The sequence below is a fragment of the Ictidomys tridecemlineatus genome, chromosome X (genome assembly GCF_052094955.1).
Source record: "Ictidomys tridecemlineatus isolate mIctTri1 chromosome X, mIctTri1.hap1, whole genome shotgun sequence".
In the NCBI taxonomy this organism is placed as follows: domain Eukaryota; kingdom Metazoa; phylum Chordata; class Mammalia; order Rodentia; family Sciuridae; genus Ictidomys; species Ictidomys tridecemlineatus.
Window position 1 is genome coordinate 29,006,700 of NC_135493.1, and position 17,186 is coordinate 29,023,885.

The 17,186-nt window shown below is 33.4% G+C and overlaps 1 long non-coding RNA gene and 1 pseudogene across 1 annotated transcript in view; one reads left to right on the forward strand and one right to left on the reverse strand.

Annotated features, from left to right (window-relative positions):
• The window catches only part of LOC144371694 (uncharacterized), a 638,576-nt gene that overhangs the window by 347,013 nt on the left and 274,377 nt on the right, over positions 1-17,186 (reverse strand). The window lies entirely within an intron of this gene.
• On the forward strand, positions 4,131-5,057 carry LOC101973119 (aldose reductase-related protein 2 pseudogene; annotated as a pseudogene).

Here is a 17,186-nt window from a genome sequence, read left to right on the forward strand (position 1 = left end):
AGTGGTCTTGGGTCAAGAGTCTATATCAGCAGTAGGCAGCCCACAGCAGTGTGGTCCTAGGGTGTGACAAACTTTGGTGGCATAGTAGTCACAGACACAGCAAAGGAATCTACAGCTTGTGCATCCACAGAAATGCTACCCAGAGCCCAGCAGAATTCAGGAGTGCCTGATCACAGGCCAATGACTATGGACAAGGTATCTGGGCTTAGGCAAACACAAGCGAAAATCTTGGGGGAAAAGCTACTCTTTAGATACTCCCCTGGTTCATTCTGAACAACACAACCAAATCAAAATTTGGGACAAATATGGTAGTTCTGAATTAACAGTGATAACAAACCAACTACAGACTCATAGGAAACTAGACCTGGGAGCCATTCAGTGCTGAAATAGTTCAAGTGACTACAGGCTCAGAGAAAACAAGCACATGTCATAGAAATTCTGGAAAGATGGTTACAAAGCCAGATTAGAAGACTAGAATAAATATTTATTCCTTCAGTGTCCAGATGATGTCCAATACTAGCAACCATTAGGAGATTTAGGGAAACCATGGCTTCATCTAAGAGCCAAAATGAGGTGACACAGATTGACTAGATAGTAATCAGTATGGAAGAATTCTCAGGTTTTACAACTGCCATTATATGATAACTCAATGAGTTTCAAACACCACAGAGAAGTGATTCAACACTCTAAAAATATTAACAAAGAGATGAAAACAATTTAAATTATCCAACAGAAACTCTTGTGCTAAAAAACACACTCAGTAAAATTAAAAATGCAACAGAAGGCACAAATAGAAAAAGAAATCAAAAGAAGAAAGAATTAGTGAGCTGGAAGCCAGACTACTTGAAATCACACAAATGGAGAAGAAAAAAATAAAAAAGAATGAAGAAAGTACAAACTGCAACTTTTAAACAGTTTTTAAAAAGATATTTGGATTATTAGGGTTAAAGTGGTACATGAGAATGTCAATAGAGTAGAATGTTTATTCAAAGAAATAACAGAAAACTTTCAAAACCTCTATAAGGATATGCACATCCTCCAAGTACAGGACTATTGAAAGTCACCAGGCAGATTTAACTTAACCAAATGTACCACAAGATATCTCATAATACAGCTCTCAGAGGTAAAATACAAACAGAATATTGTCATGGTTGCAAGAGAAGAGAAACAAATAACACATTAAGATGCCCCAATTTGCCCATTAGCAGAATTCTCAGCATAACACTTACAGGGCATGAGAATGGCATGGGATTTACATAGTACTGAAAGAAAAAAAATCTGCCAAGAATACTGTATCCAACAAATCTATCCTTTAAAAATGAAGAAGAGATAAAGACGTTCCCAAACAAAAGCTGTGAGAATCTATTTCATATTCTACAAGAACTGCTACAGAACATTCTTCAAATGAAAAGAGCTGTTAATGAGTAAGAAGAAAACATGGGGAGGTAAAATGTTTATTAGTAAGAATAATTACACACAAAATACTCTAATATTGTAAGTATAGGAGAAAATCATTCATAACTATTATGTAAAACAGTAAAATAACAATTAAAACTAATAAAAACTACATTAATATGTTAAGAGACAGCAATATACAAATATGTAAAATGGGGTATCAAAAATACAAAATATGGGCTGGGGTTGTGACTCAGCAGTAGAACGCTCGCCTAGCATGTGTGAGGCCCTGGGTTCGATCCTCAGCAACACATAAAAATTAATAGAATAAAGGTATTGTATCCAACTACAACTAAAAAAAGATAATTTTTTTAAAAATAATACAAAACATGAAGAGGAATGGAGTACAAATGTGGACTTTCCTTATCAGTATATTTTATGTTTCTTTTCCATTCTGATCTTTATGATCTTAAGTTGTTCCTATTTCAAAGTAGTTTATTATAACCAAAAAATGTTCTTGTAAGTCTCATGGTAATCACAAAGCAAAACCCTGGAAAAGTCAAATGAAAAAATAATCAACAAGGAATCATAAACACCCCACTCAAGATAAATCATTAAACTACAAAGTAGACTATATTAAAGTGAGAAAAAATGAAAGGAACTACAAGAAAGCAAGTTACAAAATGCCTATAGACCTTACCTATCTATAATAACCTTGAATATAAATCAATTATTTTATCAAAAGAATACTGTGTGACTGAATAGGTAAAAACAAAAGATTTGACTATATGTTGCTTACAATAAAATCATTCCATATGTAAGGACATGCAGAGACTGAAAATAAAATGACAATATAAGATATTACATGCAAAAGGAATGAAAAAAGGAGAAATTCATTACAAGGAAAGTAATTACATGCTAAAGTGGTCAATTCAGCAAAAGGAAATAATTCTAAATATATATATACACATCAATTGGATGCATATAAATTAAGAACAATTAAAACTGAGTATCCAACATCAGAGCACCCAAGTATACAAAGCCAATGTCAACAGACCTAAAGTGAGAGACAAACTCCAATATTCAGAACTGTCCATTTCAATACACCACTTTTAGCTATGGACAGATGATCCAGAAAAAAAAAACCCAGCAAAGAACTAGAAAAGCTAAATTGCACACTAAATGAAACCAACATATATCAACAGAAAATTCCATTCAACATTATTTTAATCTTCTCATCAGCACACAGAATATTCTCTAGGATAGATCATGTGGTAGACCACAAAACAAGTCTCAATTTAAAAAAAAAAAAAAGCTGAAATAATATCAAGTGTTTTTTCCAACCACAATACAATAAAACTAGAAATCAACAAGATAAACTCTGGAAAGTGTGGAAATAAAACAACATACTTTTGAACAACCAATGGATCAAGGAAAAAATTTCAAAAAACTTCTTGAAGGAAATGAATATAGAAACAAAACACATCAAATACTATGGGATACATCAAAAGTACTACTAAGAAGGAAGTTTGTTCAAATCAAGACTTACATAAAAAAGATCTCAAATTTAACAACATATTGCTGCATCTAAATGAACTAGGAAAAATTAATATAAGGAGATAAACACTAAAAATAAGAGCATAAATAAATGAAATAGAAACAAAATAGTACCAAAAAATCTATGAAACAACCATTTGCATCTTTGAAAAGATCAATGATAAGCCCTCTTAGCTAGACTAAAAAAAGTTTCATACAGACATCAAAAGGGAAATATTATAACTGAAACCATAAAGGACCATTGGAAATTATCATGAACAATTATATGCCTATAAATTTGATAAGAAGTGCACAAATTTCTGCAGATTATAACCTTACCATGACTGAACCATGAAGAAAGAGAAAACCAGAACAGATCAATAACAATTAATGAGATTGACTGAATAATATAAATCTCCAAACAAAGAAAATCCCAGGACCATACAGCTCAACTACTGAGGTTTACTAAACATTTAAAGAAGAACCAATATTACTTCTTCATAAGTTATTGCAAAAAATGAAAGCAAGAATCTTCTAAACACATTCTATAAGGGCAGCCTTACCCTGATACTAAAACCAGGTAATGAGAAGGAAAAATTAAAGGGAAGGGAGAAATTGAGACATCAATATTCTTGGTGAACAAAGAAATCAAAAAAAGGAATCTCACAGTTGATAGAGTGCTTGCCTTACATGCACAAGGCCCTGAGTTCAATCACTAATGCCACAAAAAAAGCAATCCCATTTACAATATCTACAAAAAATAAAATAAAATATTGGGGAATAAATTTAAAGAGAAGGTGAAAGTTGCCGACAATGAAACTTAGAAAATACTGACAAAAGAAATTAAAGATGTTACCAAAAATATTGAAAGATATCCTATATGCATGGATTGGAAGAATCAATATTTTTTAAATGTCATAATACAAATACAAATTCTTTTTTTTGGTGTTGTGCTGGAGATTGAACCCAAGGCCTTGTGCATATGAGGCAAGCACTCTATAAACTGAGCTATATCCCCAGCCCTCATAATACAAATTCTTTGCAATTACAATAATAGCAATAATATTCCTCAACCATAAAACAATTTTCTAAAATTCATACCACACCAAAACATCTAAATCACCAGATATCTTGAGTAAATCAACAAGCATGTAAAAAAGACATTTATTTGTTTTCTCAGAACCATTTCTGTACCACCCATGGTCACTTTTATGGAGCTCATCACCAAAACCAAGATGCCCATTGTGGGTATAGACAACTAGGCATTTCCCCTAGACAAAGTTAAAGAAGTTATGAAGGTAGCCATTGATGGAGGATATCACCATACAGACTAAGTCTGTCAGAACACAAAGGAGATGGAGAAGTCATCCAAGAGAAGATTCCAGAGAAGGTTGTGAAGTAGAAGGATCTCTTCATTGCTAGCAAACTGATGTACCTCGTGTGAAAGAAATCTCCTGAAAGAAACCTGTTGGAAGACCCTCTAGGATCTGAAACATGATTATCTGGAAATCCACTTTATTCACTGGGCACAGATTTGAGCCTGGGAAGAACTTATCCACCAAAGTCAATAATGTCAATAGCCTCACCAGTAAATTAACATTCTTAGATGCCTAGGACGTCATGGAAGAACTGGGAAACAAGGGACTGATGAAAGTCCTTGGCATCTCCAACTTTAACCAAGACAACATTGAAAGGAGCTTCAACAAGCCTGGACTAAAATATAAACCAGTGAATAAGCAAGTCAAGTGCCACCTGTACCCCACCCAGGAGAAACTGATCAAGTACTACAACTCCAAGAGTATCACTATCACAACCTATAGCCTCCTGGGCTCTGTAGATAGATCTTAGGCAAGACAAAGGGCTCTTCACTACTGGAGGATCCCCAAATTAAGGAAATTCCTGCAAAGCAAAAATCAAGCAATTAAAAAGCCCAGCCCAGATTCTGATCCACCTCTAGATCCAGAGAAATATGGTAGTGATCCTCAAGTCTTTGATACCAGCCCACATTATGAAAAAACTTACAGGTCTTTGACCTCAAACTGAAATAGGAGGAGATGGTGGTCATACTCACTTTCAACAGAAACTGGAGGTGCTATACCTCAGCTGACAAGCCTTTTCTGGAATAGTATCCTTTCAATGCTCAATACCAAAGCCGAATGTCCTGAAGAGATTACCTGTTGCATTCCCTCTTTTCACTAAAGGGTAACTCACTCCCAGAGTTCCATTGTAAACATGTTTGCTGGAAATCATACCATGACTGACCTTATACGACAGAATCTAGGCAAGGTTTTATTTAGATCCATATGTTCAACCAAAAGCAGACTACTACAGGGAAGTGTGGCTCAGAGAAGCAAATGACACCTATGTGAGCTGTCAAAATGTTTGTTAATCAAAGGCAACTCTACTAACACTGAGGATACAAATATAAAAAGAATAAATAAGAATAATAATAACCAAAGAAAAAAATGATCAAAGCATGAGGAATTATACAACTTGCTTCAAAATATAGTACAAAGCTATAGTAATCAAAATAGCATGGTATTAGCATAATAAAATACATAGATCAGTGGAAAAGAACAGAGAGTCTAGAAGAAAATGCATGTAGCTACAGTCAACTGATGTTCAACAAAGATGCACAGAACATTCAATGGAGGAAAGGACTGCAGTCTTTTCAATAAATAGTGATGTGAAAACTGGATATCTACATGCAGAAGAATGAAACTAATACCACTTACCAAAATCAATTCAAAATGTATTAAAGACTTAAATGTAAGACTTGAAAATATGAAACTATAAGAAAACATTGAAATGGGACATTGAAATCAGAAAGGATTTTTATAGAAGCCCCCCACAAGCACTGGAAAAGCAAATATAGACAAACAGGGATGTAACCAATTAAAAACTTCTATACAACAAAGGAAATAATCAACAAAGAAAAAACTTATAGAATGGGAGAAAAATATATGTGAAGAAAATATCTGAAGATGGGTGGATAGCAGAAAACAAAAACAACCTGATTAATAAATGAAAATAGTCAAGCATGGAGGCATATTTCTGTAATCCCAGTGGACTCAGGAGGCTGAAGCAGGATGATCGCAAGTTCAACTCCAGCCTCAGTAATTTAGCAAGGCCCTAAGCAACCTAGTAAGACCCTGTCTCAAAATAAAAAAATGGCTGGGGAGGTGGCTAAGTGGTTAAGCACCAATCAGTTCATCCCCAACACCAAAAAAAAAAAACAACTAAAAATAAAATAAAAAATGGCAACAGAAATTTTCAAAAGACATACAAATGGCCAACAGAGGTACGAAAAAGTACTCAACATCATTAATCATTACATGAATGCAAATGAAAACCATAATGAGATATTACCTCTTCCCAATCAGAATGACTAGTATCAAAAGACTAAAGAAAATAAGTGCAAGTAAGGATAAGAAGAAAAGGTAACAAGAACACTGTTGAAAGGAGTGTAAATTGATATAGCCATTATGAAAAGTAGTAGAGAAATTCCTCAAAAAAGTATTAAAAATAGAACTATGAAGGCTGAGTATATGGCTCAGTAGCAGAGCACTTGTCTGCCATTTGTGACACCCTGGGTTCGTTCCACAAAACCAAAAGTATATATAGAACTACATTATGATCTAGTAATCAACACTACTAGGATACATACATGAACAAAATGAAATCAATATGTTGAAGAGACATCTGCACTCTCGTGTTCATTGCAGCACTATTCACAACAGCCAAAAAACTGAAACAACATGAGTGTCCATCACTGATAAATGAATAAAGAAAATGTGATACACACACACACACACACACACACATACACACAAATACTGTTCAGTCGTAAAAAAATGAAATCCTGTTATTGCAACAATATGAATGGAAGTATAAATGATTATATTACATGAAATAAATAAGTCATGGAAATAGAAATATCCCATCATCTCACTCATATGTACCATCTTTTAAAAAAATGTTTAGTTGTAGATAGACACAATACCTTTATTTTATTTATTTATTTTTATGCAGTGCTGAGGAGCACTCCATCACTGAGACACAACTCCAGCCCTCATATGTACAATCTTAAACAGGTAATCTCACAGAACCTGAATGATGGTTTCCAGAGCCTAGGTAGACGAGAGAAGAAAAAGTGATGGAGAAAGGTTGATTAAAAGTCCTAAATTACATGGGCATGGTGGCACATTCCTGTAATCCCAGCAGCTCAGGAGGCTGAAGCAGGAGGATCACAAGTTTAAAGCCAGCCTCAGCAACACAGCAAGGCCCTAAGAAACTCAACAAGTCCCTGTCTCTAAATAAAATATAAAGAAGGGCTAGGGATGTGGCTCAGTTGTTGAATATCCCTGAGTTCAATCCCCAGTATAAAAAAAGTCCTAAATTATAGACACAATAAGTTATTACATATTATTGCATAGTAGACTAATTATAAACAATAATGTAATGTCCATTTCAAAAAGCTAGACAAAAGAACTATGTGTTCAACATAAAGAAATGATGTCTGAAGTAATAAGTGTGCTCACTGGAATTTGAACATTAAACAATGTACACATGTACTGACACATCACAAAACACACCTTAAATATATACAATTTTTATGTTTTCATATTTGGGTTAAAAATTAGTTAACAATGAAAATAAGAACACCAAAACAAATACATGTAAAGCAATGTGGTTAAAAGAATTTAATTTCAACTCTTGAATGTTATCTCCTTGGTACAATAAAATATTTATGTACCATGAAAAGGAAACAAGCTGCTATGGGAAATGCTTTAAAAATTGGGTCTACAGTCATCATAAGTATGCAAATAAAAATTTTAACTTGTCCCATTTTATCAAAAATATAATTTGATTTAAACTTTGTTACAAACTATTAAATTTATGTTGCTATGTGATTCTAACACACATAAAACTGTAAAATGAAGTTAAATGCTTTTCTTTGCATATCGAATTTCTAATAAGTTACTTTAAATTTATTGGCAAAATCAGAATTGTTAGCATCCATTATTGCCTGGGTTTGCTGACCAGGTAGGTTTATAAATAACCCTGTAATCCTCTACATTATATTTTTAAAATCATATGAATATATCTAAGACTAAATATACAACTCAAAGTGCAAGGAAGTGTGCACTGCTGTCAGGATATCAAGTACAGCAATTTAACTTTTTCTCTGACATGAACATATCTTAAAAATAATGGCTAGGCTTGTCAGATAACAGAATTTTCACAAGTACCCTTATGTAATAAACAAATTAGATAAATGTAAATAAATAAATATTTATAATAAGTTTTTCAATTAATTCATGTCTTAACATTGTGTTATGTTATGGGGAAAAATTTCAAGACATCAGTAGGGGCAATAATTTTCTGGGTAAGACCCATAAAACACAGTAAATGCAGAAAAAATGTATAAATGGGATTACATAAAACTAAAACACTTCTGCACAGAAAACAATAAAGAGGGTGAAGAAACAACATACATAGTAGAATAAAATATCCCCAAGCTATTCATCTCACAGAGGGTTAATATCTAGACTATGTAAGGACATCAAAATTTAATTTAAAAACCAAGTAATCCAGTAATAAAATGGACAAATGATCTGAATATACATTTCTCAAAAGAAATACAAATGGCCAACAAATATATATTTAAAATACCAATACTCTTCAATTTATTTCAGGATATAGAAAAAGAGGGAGCTCTTCCAAACTTATTCTATGAGGCAAATATCACCCTGATTCCAAAACCAGGCAAAGACACATGAAAAAAAGAAAACTTCAGAACAATATCTCTAATGAACGTTCATGCAAAAATTCTCAATAAAATTCTAGCAAATTGAATACAAAAACATATCAAAAAGATCATGCACCACAATCAAGTGGGATTCATCCCAGGGATGCAAGGTTGGTTCAACATAAGAAATCAATAAATGTAATTCATCACATCAATAGACTCAAAGATAAGAATCATATGATCATCCTAATAGATGCAGAAAAAGCATTTGACAAAATACAGCACCCCATTATGTTTAAAACACTAGAAAAACTTGGGATAACAGGAACATATCTTAACATCATAAAGGCTATATACACTAATCCTCAGGCCAACATCATTCTGAATAGAGAAAAATTAAAGGCATTCCCTCTAAAAAATGGAATAAGACAGGGATGCCCTCTTTCACCACTTCTATTCAACATAGTCCTTGAAACACTGGCCAAAGCAATTAGACAGATGAAAGAAATTAAAGGGATATGCACAGGAAAAGAAGAATTTAAATTAGCACTGTTTGCTGACAATATGATTCTATACCTAGAAGACCCAAAAACCTCCACCAGAAAATTTCTAGAACTAATAAATGAATTCAGCAAAGTACAGGATATAAAATCAACACCCATAAATCAAAGACATTTCTGCATATAAGTGACAAATCCTCTGAGAAGGAAATGAGATACTTGGGAATCAACTTAATAAAAGAGGTGAAAGATCTATACAATGAAAACTATAGAACCTTAAAGAAAGAAATCAAAAAAGACCTTAGAATATGGAAAGAACTACCTTGCTCTTGGATAGGCAAAATTAATATTATCAAAATGACCATACTATCAAAAGCACTATACAGATTTAATGCAGTTCTGATCAAAATCACAATGGCATTCCTCATAGAAATAGATAAAGCAGTAATGAAATTCATCTGGAAAAATAAGAGACCCAGAAGAGCTAAATCAATCCTTAGCAGGAAGAGTGAAACAGGTGGCATCACTATACCAGACCTTCAACTATACTACAGAGCAATAGTAACAAAAATAGCATGGTATTGGCACCAAAACCAACTGGCAGACCAATGGTACCGAATAGAGGACACAGAGACTAACCCACAAAATTACAATTATCTTATATTAGACAAAGGTGCCAAAAACATGCATTGGAGAAAAGATAGCATATTCAACAAATGGTGCTGGGAAAACTGGAAATCCATATGCAACAAAATGAAATTAAACCCCTATCTCTCAACAGGCACAAAACTCAACTCAAAATGGATCAAGGACCTAGGAATAAAACCAGAGACCCTGCATCTAATAGAATAAAAACTAGGCCAAAATCTCCATTATGTGGGATTAGGCCCCGACTTCCTTAATAAGAATCCTTAGGCATATATACACAATGGAATATATACACAATGGAATTCTTTTTTGTGCCAAAAAAGAACCAATAAATGGGATGGACTCAAACTAAAAAGATTCTTCTCAGCAAAAGAAACAATCTGTGAGGTGAATAAAGAGCCTACATCTTGGGAGCAAATCTTTATGCCTCACACAGATAGAGCACTAATCTCTAGGGTATATAAACAACTCAAAAAGCTAAGCACCAAAAAAACAAATAACCCAATCAATAAATGGGCCAAGGACCTGAAAGACACTTCTCAGAAGATGATGTATAATCAGTCAACAAATATATGAAAAAAATGTTCATCATCGCTAGCAATTAGAGAAATGCAAATCAAAACCACTCTAAGAATTCATCTCCAGTCAGAATAGCAGCTGTTACGAAGACAAACAACAAGTATTGGCGAGGATGTGGGGGAAAAGGTACACTCATACATTACTGGTGGTACTGCAAATTGGTGCAGCCAATGTGGAAAGCAGAAATGGAGGTTCCTTGGAAATCTGGGAATGGAACCACCATTTGACCCAGCTATTCCTCTCCTCAGTCTATACCCAAAGGACTTAAAAACAGCATACTACAGGGACACAGCCACATCAATGTTTATTGCAGCACAATTCACAATAGCTAAACTGTAGAACCAACCTAGATGCCCTTAATAGATGAATGGATAAAAAAACGTGGCATATATACACAATGGAATTTTACTCAGCAATTAAAGAGAAAAAAATCATTCCATGTGCAGGTAAATGGATAGAGTTATAGAAGATAATGCTAAGTGAAGTTAGCCAATCCCAAAAAAAAACAAATGCCGAATGTTTTCTTTGATATAAGGAGGCTGATTCATAGTGAGGTAGGGAGAGGGAGAATGCAAGGAATAGACAAACTCTAGATAAGGCAGAGGGGTTGGAGGGAAAAAGAGAGGGCATGGGGTTATAAATGTTGGTGGAATGTGATGGGCATTATTATCCAAAGTACATGTATGGAGGCACAAATGAATGTGAATATACTTTTCATACAACCATAGATATGAAAAATTGTGCTCTATGTGTGCAATAAGAATTTTAATGCATTCTGGTGTCATATATAAATAATTTTTTTAAACTTTAAAAAATGCTCAATATCATTATCCATCAAGGAAATACAAATCAAAACTACAATGAAAATCATCTCAATTCAGTTATAATGACTATTATAAAAAAATAAATAAAGCTAGAGAGGATATGGCAAAGGGGACTCTTATACATTGTTGATGAGACTGTAAATTAGTATATTCATATGGAGAACAGTATGGAGTTTCCACAAAAAAAAAAAAAACCTAAAAATAGAACTACCATTTAATCCAGCTATCTCATTTCTGGGTATATGTTTTAGTCAGCTATTCTGCTGCTGTGATCAAATATCCTGATGCAAACATTTAGAGGAGGAAAAATTTATTTTGAGGATCATAGTTTCAGAAGTACATAGATGGCCCACTCTATTCCTTGGGGCTCTGGGTGAGGCAGGACATCATGGCAGAAGTGTGTGATGGAGGAAAGCAGCAGGAAACCCATCACCAGGAAGCTGAGAAAGAGTCTAAGATCAGCTCACAAAATATATACCCCAATGACCCCCCTCCTCCAGCCACACCCTACTTGCCTACAGTGACAAGTCAGTTAATTCCTACCAGGGAATTTATACATTAGTTAGGTTAAGGCTCTTGTGACCCAACCATTTCACCTCTAAACTTTCTTGTATTCTCTCATACATGAGTTTTTTTAGGGATAACTAACATCTAAACCATTACTATATATCCAAAGGAAATAAAATCAGCATACCAAAGAGATACCTGTATGCCCTGTTTATTACAGCACTATTCACAATAGCTAAAATATAGAACCAGCTTAGATGCCCAACAAAAGATGAATGGATAATTAAAATGTGGTATATATACACTATAGCATATTATTTATTTATTTATTTTCAAAGTTTCTCTCTTTATTATATTCAGGATCTCAGGAGGTGATCAATAGGCTCCATAAATTGTAAGGCAGTTTGAGAATATTTGACAAGATATATAAACTTCAGAAATGTTAAGGATCAGAGGACAGTTTATTCATACACAAACAGTCAGAAATATACACTTATTTTCAAGGTCATTTTATGTCTTAATGATATGTTATTTATGACCACAAAGTTCATCTCTTCAAAATTAGCCATGCAATTATTTTTATCATATATTCACATAGGTGGGCAAATATTACCATAATCTAATTTTAGAAAAATGTCAGAAACTACCAAAGTATGTCCATATCATCTGTCAATTTCCATTTCCCACTACTTTGTTCACTGTATCCTTCTTCCCATCCAATTGAACCTAGGTTATCAAAAATCTACTCATTGTCTCTATATAAAATGACTATCCTGAACATTTCACATAATAAAATGTCTTTTTGACTGACTCTATTTACTTACGGCAATGTTCCTTAATGTTGCTTAAATCTACACTTTGTTCTTCTGATGGCTAGAGAACATCCTATTGTAGGGATATACTGCATTCTGTTTATATATTTATTAGTTGATTGACATTTAGGTTATTTCAATATTTGGCTATTATTAATAAGTGGTTTGAGCATTCATGTACAGGTCTTTCTGTGAACATGTTTCTTTTTTCAGTTATACAATCAGAGATAAGATAAATTGTGGCATAAAGGTGTATTAAGAATTGTAATGCAAAAATAAATAAATAGAATAATAAAAGCTAAAATGAAAACAAATCATTGTCATTCAATCAGAGATCTGCTTCTTTTTGTAAAGAATTGTTTTAATATGTAGATAGATGTGTACATGTGTGACATCATGTATATGTATGTATATATATGCATGAAGGCATATGTAAATATGCATTTATATTAGCACACTAGTAATATATTCACTTATAGATATTGTGTCTGTCTGTGATGGCTCTGCATTGGCTCTGGTCTGTCTTTCATCTTTCATTCACAGTTGTATTGAGGTGTATAGGATATCTGGACAGGATTACTTCAATGGTTGTTAGGAAGAAAGTCAAAGTAAACTACCCGAATCATGAAGAATGCAAAAAAAAAATGAATAATTGTTGAAGATAATCTGAAGAAATAAGACCCTCATTTATTGATGGCATGCTCATATGATGGTAAGCTGGTGAAACACCTTAATTGTGCTAACAGTCTGGAATATTTTGGTGGTTCTTCAAAACATTGAACATAATATTATCATGTCACCAAATAGCTACACCTTTAAGTATAACTGAAAAAAATAAATATATTCACAAAAAGACCTGTATATAGCATATTATTTAACCTTAAGGAAATAGGAGGTCCTGACTTTTGAAGGAAAATGGACAGAGTCAGAGAGCATCAGGTAAAGTAAAATAAGCCAGACACAGAAAAACAAGTACCATATTTGCTCTTATATGTGGAAACTAAAACAATCCACCAGAAAGTAGATAGTGATTACTAGAAATTAGGAAGGGTACAGGAGGAAGTATAGGAAAAAGTTTTGTGGATTTGATCAATGCACACTGCATACATGTATGGAAAAATGTCATTGAATCCCACTAATATTTATAATAAATGTGTTAATTTTTAAAACTTTAAAATGTTAAGTAATAGATATAAAACTTTAGCCATTTCTGTTAAGTGTATTGAAATAACAACTGTGACATACAAATTCAAGTACTCTTAAACTCTTAAATTCTATAAAGATACATATTTGGGTTTATTAATTAAATATGTTTTCATCAATTGTTAGTATACAACAAAAATTCAAGATTGCTTTCTACCTGTATCTTCACTAAAAAGGAATGTTACTAATAGTGAAAAATTCTACTTAACATATGTAATTTTACAGGCAAAAACCATCAAAAGAAATTAAGGTGTTTTTAATGACAAAACCTATATGAAAGTCATAAAATGTTCCTTTATTCAGAATAAATAATTTTGTCCAAATTCAGAGAATTTTTTAAGGATTGACTATATATTTAAAGTAGGAAACAAAGCACAAAGGAACCAGTAAGTAGAGGAGAGAAGCAAAAAAAAATAAGTATAAATGTATATGTTTAATGAGTAAGGTTAAAGAGATTTTTTTTATAAAAACAAGTTCTTGCACTGAAAGATTTGCATCCTAAATTAGAATGACTGTACTATTCCAAAATGGAAGGATTAAGGACAAAACTAAAGGTTTAACAGGTACTGTTGATCTAAGCAAGTTGCAGAAGGCTTCTGAAAGATGAATCTTAAGAAAATTTGTGTGTGATCAAGTTGGTCGTGATTAAAAGCAATTACTTATGGGTTTTCTAAAAATTGTGCATTAATACACTGATATAAAATAGAATGTCTTTCTCTACATTAAGTCAAAAAGTTTTCTTAAAATATTGATCTGGCTGAGGTGTAGCTCAGTTGGTAGAATGCCTCCCTTGCATGCACAAGGCCCTGGGTTCAATCCCCAGCACCACCAACAAAAAAGTAAATAAAATTTAAAAAGTTGATCTGCATTTAACCATGGGAGTAAACAAAGATTTTGCTTTTGTCAAGGTAATTGTTATGTTTTTTGCCGTCTTTTTTTAATTACTCATGAAAACTGGACTAAAGAATTAAGATTTTTTAAAAACACAAATTCTTTTAAATGGTTACTTGGTAACTCTGCTTAAAATTGATTTAAGTAAGTGGCAAGCATTTCACAATAATTTGTAATCCTATTTTATTAATATAAATGTTCTAAGAATTACGAAAATTTATTTAAAAGTCTAGAGGTCTGACCTACATGGTTACACACTTCAGTAATCCCAGTGGCTTGGGAGGCTGAGGCAAGGGGATCTCAAGTTTAAAGCCAGCCTTAGCAACTTAGTGAGACCCTAAGCAAATTAATGAGAATTTGTCTCAAAAAATAAAGAGTTTGGGGTGTGGATCAGTGGTTAAGAGACCCTAGGTTCAATCCCTGGTACAAAACAGAAAGTCTCATGGTCCTGGTATAATGCTATCAGTCATGAATGATATCTTAAAATGCTGAATTTAATAAATATAACTAAATTTTATTATCAAATACTAAACTCCCATCAAAATTTTAAGCAAATACAGTTTTGATTCTTTTCTAATGAATTTGCTATCAGATTTATGAAAAAGACTAACAAGTACTTTTAAACACAGTTTTCTGATAAATCTGAACTCATTTTACAAAAAAAATAGATTTTTGTATGATCATCTTTGGTAACAACTGGTATGGCTGCAGAGAAAAATTATTTCTTGGTCCAAAACTATTATACAACTGGCTTTATTTTATTCTTCTTGTTTTGTTTTATATTTTCCTTTTAAAACTTTGTAGCTGTCGCCTGTCACAATTCTGAAGTATAAAGCCAGGAACGGTGACACATGCCTCTAATCCCAGCAGCTCAGGAGGCTGAGACAGAAGGATCCTGAGTTTAAAGCCAGCCTCAGCAATGGCAAGGTGCTAAGTAACTCAGTGAGACCCTGTCTCTAAATAAAATACAAAATAGGGCTGGGAATGTGGCTCAGTGGTTGAGTGCCCTTGAGTTCAATGCCCTGTACAAAAAAAAAAATTCTGAGGTATAACTCATAACAAAAAGATGCTGCCCGTGATTAGACAACACAGTATCTCCTTTTAGACGGACAGACCTGAACTCAATAATGGACTCAAGGTAAACAGCCTAAAAACTATCACTTCAAAACTGCTTTGATCAAATGTGACTAAATAGGTTTTTGACCCTAACTCCCAGGTAATAATCAGTCACTCACACCCCACACTTCCCAAGTGGGTCCAGAACAGACCAATAACCAGGACAAAGGCCAGGTCCATCTTAACAATGAGGGACCATCTAAACCTAGATATGGAGTGGTTGATCAGGAATGTTTTCAGAGAAAAATATTGATCCAAAGGAGATAATATGAAAGAAACATGAGTTGCCACAATCAAAACTGAGTCATTTATGTTAACCTTAATTTTGAAAAATTAATAAAGCCTGGTGATGAGGGAATTGTTTTTACACATTACTATCTGTTAGTAACAATCACAAAAACTTCCAAATATCAAGCTTATACAGAGGCCACTACAACTTCATATAAAAAAGTACTTTTATGAGGATATCTGTTCAACCTCAGATCAACATCATCATTGTTATTAATCATTTTGTTCAATGAGTATTGTTTCAAAACATCAACTATTGCCCTTTTCAAATCTATCTTTAAAAACTCGTCCTTACCTGAACTTCTTTGAACATGCCCTCAGTTTACTACAGTATATTCATTTTACTATTGCATTGCTCTGCTATTGCCATTGCAATGCTACTCTCAAATAATATCATCACTTGGGAGAATTTCTCTCCGATTTTTTTTCTTTTTCAGTTGACAATAGGTACTGTGATTCCTTCAGTGATAGGTGCCTGAAGCCAAGATAGAACAATCAGAGTCTGCCCTAAGAGTTGCAATATGAATCAAAGGAATGAACAGATTTTTTCACTCCCTACACTGTACACTAAAAAAGACTATAAAAACTTGGAGCTGTTGTGGTCATATTTCCAGGCATATAGTGAAAGATTATAAGTATAGAGATGAAAGGAGAGTCAAGTGATGAAAAGACATATTAACTATCCTTATTGTACTGTTTAGCCCCTAAATCCAGATATATCTAAAATCAGACAATTCTTAGACATGTTAGGTAAACTAATAAATTCCATTTGCTTAAGATAGTTACCATGTAACTCAAAATGAAAATAATCCTAATATAGCCACACAGAGCCCATTTTATCCCCCTTATAGTAGTAGTTTCAACCTTGGCTGCACATTAGATTTACCAGGGGAGCTTTAAAAATCTCGATGCCCACCTTATGTCCCACAACAAGTAAATTATAAGTCTCTGGGCCTGAGACACAAACATCAGTATTTTTAAAGTTCCCCAGATGATTCCAATTGTAGCCAAGGTTGAGAATCATGATCCTAGAGACTGAATACCCACAAGGTAACCTTTAGGGTTAGATCAATATTTTCCAAGCTTAACTGGGCATCTGAATTGCCTGGGTGTTTTCAAAATATAGGCTACTAAA